Source organism: Narcine bancroftii, chromosome 9 (assembly GCF_036971445.1).
Source record: "Narcine bancroftii isolate sNarBan1 chromosome 9, sNarBan1.hap1, whole genome shotgun sequence".
Taxonomy (NCBI): Eukaryota; Metazoa; Chordata; class Chondrichthyes; order Torpediniformes; family Narcinidae; genus Narcine; species Narcine bancroftii.
The window spans coordinates 18822872-18830162 of NC_091477.1; positions in this window are offsets into that span (position 1 = coordinate 18822872).

Genomic DNA, 7291 nt, shown 5'->3' on the forward strand with positions numbered 1-7291 from the left:
CTTAACTCTCCAACTCTCTATTTGTTATTTTTGTGACTTCACCCATATTAAAGTGGTAAAGTTACAGTTAATATTTAACCTGCCAGAATGCCTTTGGAATGTGGGAAGAGATTGGAACATTTAATTGACACCCTTGCAGTCACAAGGAGAATATGCAAATTACACAGAAATTGCAGTCAAGGTCAGAACTGAATCCAGGATCCTAAACAGTGAAGCAGCAGAACTTACCGTTCAGCCACCTACCTCACAGATCCAACCAGTATTTTCATATCTTCTTTTGAACAGGCAGCAAGAACACTTTGCTGAATTTGAAGGGATCTTTATTTTAAAAGTTAAATGGAGCCAAGTGACACATTCAGAACTCACTGTAATTTTGGTGGGTGACTGAAATGGTCCAGTCATATGTCTTTCACACTGAATGATGAAATCAGAAAAAGGATCTGGGTCTCAGCAAAACTCGTACAGATATATTTTTAAATTATTTCCCTTGTGTTCCCTGGAGCCAGCTTTCAAAGTCTAGACTCATTATAAACAACTTACATTTCTAAATGTTTGATGTGACCAATACATCATGTGGAAACCTTTCCAGAAAACAATGGCTAAATTGTAATTTGACTTTTAACATTTATTTAATGTTTGAATCCAGTTAATCACTTTCTGCTCCTCAAAGGTTAGAACCAATGATGTATGATTTAACACTTGAATGGCGTCCCTCAGATATTAATTATAGAGGATTTTAGAGATGAGAAACTCCTTGAATATGTGAAGATGGTCATGGCCAGCATTGCATAATATGAGTGTTGATTGCTATTTATCAGGCCATCATTCAGTATCACCCAGGGCTTATTGCATGGAGACATGGACTGCTTTGGTTTCTGAGCAGTTGTGAGTGGGATTGAACATATGCCAAGCATCAGCAAAACTGATTGAATAAACAGAAAATAAACAGTTAAGAATGATTGGGCCTCAGACACCAAATCAAGGAGCTCCTGAGATGATGTTCTGAGTTTGGAATAATTGACATCCAAACACTATATTTGTAAAATATGACCTTAGCACTTTCTCTAGCTCCACCAACCATTGCCCTGTTGAGGCAGATTCTATTTGTCTTTTTTTTTAATAGGACATTTTCCACATTGTCAAATAGTTACACATGATGTATTTATGTTGGTGGCAAACTGGAAAGATGCATGACTAGTTCTGGAGACTGATCTCCTGATCCATAGCCAAGATATTGTCTGGCATTTTATTGTCATGCTTGATGCATTTTGATCCATTAATTCCTTTTCTTGGAGTTGTCTGAAAATTAGCTTCTGTGAAGTTGGTTAAAACTGGCAACAGATGTTATATTTGGTTCCTGTGCACTGAATCTTTTGAGGAAGGAGATGTTTCTGAAGGTCTCTTCTTTCATTAGCAATGTACTTGTCATCATTTACACCTGGTTATGGTAGAACTAAAAGCTTTATTTTGGCGGCCTAAGATTGTTTAAACCTGACTATTCCAGGCTTATAACCTTGGGTTATTTTCTATCCAATTAGGATCTAGGCATGTCTGATGTTGTATTTGGTATGTCTTTCCTCCTTCCTCATAAAACCATGACCGGTCTGAAATAAAAAAAAACAGAAAATGCTAGAAATGCTCTAGCAGCAGTGAAGTAAGAAATGGAGTTAAATTTTCAGTTTGTCCTTTCATCAGAACTGAGAAAGAGAGGGAACAAGTTAGTTTTAACAACAAATTTTGTGACATGTTCAAGACAATAAATTTCAATTCTGATTCTGATAGGGCAAGGTCAGGGTTCCTCCTAAAATAAGCTACTGAAAGGTCAGGGTTCCTCCTGAAATAAGCTACTGAGAATCCACTTTGTTGATTGATTAATGAATAAAGTTAGAAAGAGGGGAAAAAAGGAAAAGTATTTAAAGCTGTGAAATGTAGACCAGAGCAGTAGGAAATGTCCAACAGGTTAAACAATGGTAGAAGAGAGAGAATAAACTGAGAATATTTAAGATAACACAGCAGATTTTCCCCATTCTAATACAAACAGAACAAATGGATTATGCAAAATTGTTGAATTTGACATTGAGTCTGAAAGCGCCCAAATGGAAGATGAAGAGGTATTCCTCAAGCCTTCTGCTAGGGCTCATCATAACAGTGCAGAGGTTGTAAATGAATTGTTGCTTCACCCGGAAAGATAGTTGGTTTCTTGAATGGTGAGAAGATGAGGTAAAAGGAAGTTGTTGAATATCCTGTGAACAGATTAGGGTGGGTGGCCTATCCTTCCTCCTGTTATCTTCCATCCTGATGTGTCTTCTGTGAATCCATTCTTGTTTCTATGATAGTTATTTCCAAGGATGGATTTCATTATAATAAATAGAATAATATCATTAATGGACCGCTGTTGTTATTCTTTATGCAACTTCACAGCATGATAGCTCAGTAGAAACACTCTATCAGAAATTTTGTACATCTGGACTGATCATCAGTTCACATCTCAAAGATGGGCATATCACACCTCACATTTCCTGGACTATAAAGCCATAAGATGTAGGAGCAGAAATAGCCTACGCAGCCTATCGAGTCTGCCACATCATTCAATCATAAGCTGATCCTTTCTCTCACTCAGCCCCACTTACCGGCTTTCTGCCCATAACCCTTGATGCCCTTGCTATCAGTTTCTTCCTTAAATATTCCAAATAACGACCCCACCACAACTGTCTGTGGCGACAAATTCCATAGATTCACCACCCTCTAGCTAAAGAAATTTCTCCGCATCTCTGTTCTAAGTGGATGTCCTTCAATCCTGAAGTAGTGCTCTCTTGACCTAGACTATCCCACCAAGGGAAACAACCTTTCCATGTTGACTCTGTACATGCCTTTCAATATTTGACATGTTTCAATAAGATTCTCCCTCATTCTCCAAAATTCCATTGAGTACAGTCCAAGATCCATCAAATGCTCCTCATATGAAAATCCATTCATTCCCAGAATCATCCTTGTGAACCTTCTCTGAACCTCTGCAAGATCAGCACACCCTTTCTTAAATGAGGAGAACAAAATTGCTCACAATATGCCAAGTGAGGTCTCACCAGTGCCTTTTAAAGCTTAAATGTTATTTAAAGCTATACTTCATCTTTAGTGTTTTCTTTATTGCATTTATTAATGTAGCCAAAGCCTCTTGACATCATCCTCTTCTCATCATGTTACATTATTGCCTCAGAACAATCCTGCTCCAAGCAGTATCAATCCTTATAATAACTTGCTCACTAAATTTGCCCTCTTTCAGTTCTTCATTGTTTCTTTGGTGTACTCCAGCTCTGTGTTATTCCAATGGAAACAGAATACTGGAAGAGCTCAGTGACCCAAGCAGCATCTGGGCAAAGGAAAACCTTTTAACATGTCAGGCCAAAAATTCTGAATCAGAACTGAGGCCAGCGTTATTCTGCTCTTAGTTTTCTTGTCTTCTTAGTTATTGTCATTTCCCAGTTTTGCCATACTTCTGCTCTAGTGTTACGTGGTATCAATGTGATTCTCTCTGTTAATGTTTTCTTTCCATGTTCCCCGACTCCCTCTTTCTGTTTTTTTTTTTAACTCCTTACCCTTATTCCCTCCATGTTATTCTGCTTCCTCAATGTTCTTCAGTGTATTCTTCTTTTCTCCTGATTCCATGATCTCCAACTCTTATCCTGTACTAGTGTTACCCTACACTCAATGTGCAAAAATGCTCTCCTATCCTCTCAATGATATTGTACACAATTATTGCCAGCCTATTTTCTCTATGTTTTCCTCCTCTCTCAGCATAACCCAAGTATCTCTGTGTTATTCTTTGTCAGACTTATTCTGTTACCCTGAACTATCAATGTTACCTGATTTTACTTTGTGTTATTTTGCTCGCTCTTCCCCCACACCCCAAGCACCTGTTAAGGTGCTCTCTTTCTCACCTCTACATTTTTGTTTTCCTTCTCATTGTTAAACATAATGTCTCTGGGTCATTCTGTTCTCTCAGTGTAATCCTGATCTCTCAATGTTATACTCCTCCTTCAGTATTTATTTAAGAACAGCAGAAGTGGGTGTTGCAGCAACCCATTCAATTACTTATGCCTTCTGCACCAATAACCTTCACTCCACTTTCCGACAGAAATCATACATAATAGAAAGCATACAAAACTTCTCTTTTTAATCTGTACCTCCATCCCTGGCAATCGGAACAGGGTCCCAGCAGTGAACTTCCTCAACTAGCATATAAATAAGTTTTCGTCCCAAGAATGCAATGAAATTCTTTGACAGGAAGCAAGGCTATGAGTTGAGCCTTACTTCTTTTGAAGCTTTGTAATTTTTTTTTAAATAGCTCTGATGCAATGAGTCATGGTAATACTATTGAAATTACTCTAAGTAAAAAAAAAACTTTAAAAAATGAATGAAATATGTTTAAAATTGATTATAATAGCAATCAGTAATATAAAATAATAAAATCAAAATACATTAAAAGCTAAATTTGTAATTTACCTTATTCATCCAAATATCCAAATCAGTGATTCCCATTCAAATTCCAAAGCTCTTCTCTATCTGGATGGCACACAATCTCACAGCTGATTCCTTGCATCATTCTAAGTAACCCTGGCCTCTCTCACTTACTTGTAACTTGTGTGTTATTCTAGAGCATACTTCCTTATGCAATTCCCTTCAGACCATCAAATCAGCCGTTGAGATTAAAAATAACCTTCCCTGTAAAATTGTTTAATTATACCTTATATATTCTGACAGCATGATGCTTCATTCTGATAACCTTATGAGTTTGGGTTCATCTGATGGCAGCTATTAATTTGAAACAGATTTTAGCTACTTATAAGTGTCTGATCATTTTTTTCCCAGTGCTCTGGCACTGCCTTTGGTTGCAATTCATTTCTGTTTTGGAAAACCTATATTAATGTAATTTTTATTTTAAAGCCTCCATTTTGGATCTGAAGATTTGGTTGTTATAAGGATAGAGTAAGATCCTATTGCTACCTCTGCACTGCATTGGCTACTCTGATTTCTCTTGGCTACACGTGAAGGAAAATTTTAAAAAGTGCATTCTTTCATCAGTAGTCCCATTAATAATTTTTTTTAACTACTCTAGACATAAAAAAGTGTAAGTTTCAGGGGATTTTCTCTCTTTATTCTTCGCTATGTCTTTTCTATCTAATATTCTCTTCTTGGTTTCATTTGAAATTTGTCTCTCTCCCTTTGGATAGCTATGATTGGAACTCAGGTGGTGGGTACTCAGTGCTTGGGGTGGGGGGGGGGGGGCGGGGTCTAATAGATATGTACATTTCTGAGAAGATGAATAACACAATTAAGTTTTTTTAATGTGAATAGCCTGAATTGGATTGTTAAAATAAAGGGTCCTGGCACACAAAGAAAATAGGGGTTGACCTGGCCTTCCTTTAAGAGACTCATCTAATGGAAAAAAACATTGAAAATTAAAGAGCGGTTGGGTCGTCCAGGGTCATACCCTCCTCTTACAACTCTAAAGCAAGGGGAGTGGCAATATTCATAAGGAAAATGTTTTAATTAGAGTTCAAGGTGTGGTTGTAGACCTATCAGGTAGGTATATTATGGCATACTGTCAGTTATAGAATCATGGACCCTGATGAATTTATAGCCCCAGACACTGATGATGAAAAACAAATTATGACAATTTTTTTTTAATTGGCAGACACACGCAAGAACACATTGGTGAGTGGGTATTTAAATTTTTGTCTGGATCTGGCTCTAGATAAGTCAGGAAAAAGAATTACAAGAATGAAGGCAACTAGGGCTACCTTGGGATTAATGAGTCAGCTGAATCTAGTGGCTATCTGGAGAAGAATCCATCTAAGGGAAAGGGATTATAATTTTTATTCAGGACAATATGATTTCTACTCTAGGATAGATTTATTTTTACCTTCAGCCCAATGCAGGGTAGGATCTTGAAAGCTAAATACAAGGCGAGACTGTTATCAGATCATTCTCCTCTTGTATTAACAATTGTTATGCCAGATAAGCAAAGATGGTCTATATATTATGCTTTAATTCATGGCTGTTGAAGAGACCAGATGTTTTATAATTTTATAAAGATGGAATTTTTTTTGTTCTGTGAGAACAACTATAATTCAATTACTAATAAATTTATTTTATGGGACACATTGAAAATATACCTAAGAGGAGAAATAATTAATACACCTCTAGGATTAAAAAGGAATGTATGAAGGAAGTAGGAGAATTGAAGCACAAGATATTATATTCAACAAATGGGCTCTGAGGAAAAATGTAAGCAATTAATTAACAAAAAACTCAAGTAAACTACATTGAAAACATTCAGAACAGAAATATATGATCATTAGAACTAAACAAAAGTACTGTGAGCTAGGGGAAAGAGCCCATGAGGGTTTCTCCTGGCAGATGAAAGCAGAACAAATCTCCAGAATGATAAATGCAATTAAAATAGAACCACACAGGATTTGCTATAAACCACAAAATATTAATGAGGCTTTCAAACAATTTTATGCTAAATTATATAAATCACAATCATTAGGAGATGAGAATAAAACAGAGGACTTCCGGTCACAATTGAACCTTCCAAATTAAAATCTAGTAAAACAAAGAAGTCTAAATGCTTGACTCAAGCAGAGTTAAGGGAAGCATTGGCCTCATTACAAACTAATAAATCCCCAGGAGAGGATGGGTTCTCCCCTGAATTTTATAAAGAAAGTTAAAGATCTTTTGATACCTCTTAGATCAGGTAGTTGTAACCCATGCCCTCCCAGAATCTTTTCCAATAGTAATAATTAGGGTGATACCTAAAAAAGATAGGGTTCCATTGAAAATTACTGAATTTGCACTATAATATTATTGCCAAAGCCTTGGCAAATAGATTGGTAAAGTATTTTCCAAAATGCAGATCAAACAGGCTTTGTGCAAAAGAGACAATGTAAGAAAATTGCTCAGCATAATTAATCTGGCACAAATGAGAGATGATTTGAATGTCGCTGTGGCCCTTGTCACAGTTAAAGCCTTCAACAGACTGCAGTGGGATTTTCTATTTAAGGTACTGGAAAAATTCAAGTTAGGGCACATATTTATAAATTGGATTAAAGCTCTCTATTCTGATCCTAAAGTCAAAGTGATTACTAACGGGCAAATTTCATCAGCATTTTCATCATCCAGATCCAGTCAACAGGGTTGTGCATCATCTCCAGCTCTCTTTATCCTCACTATAGAACCATTAATGGTATCTATCCAATGAGATCTAGATATAAAAGGATTCAGGGTCCAT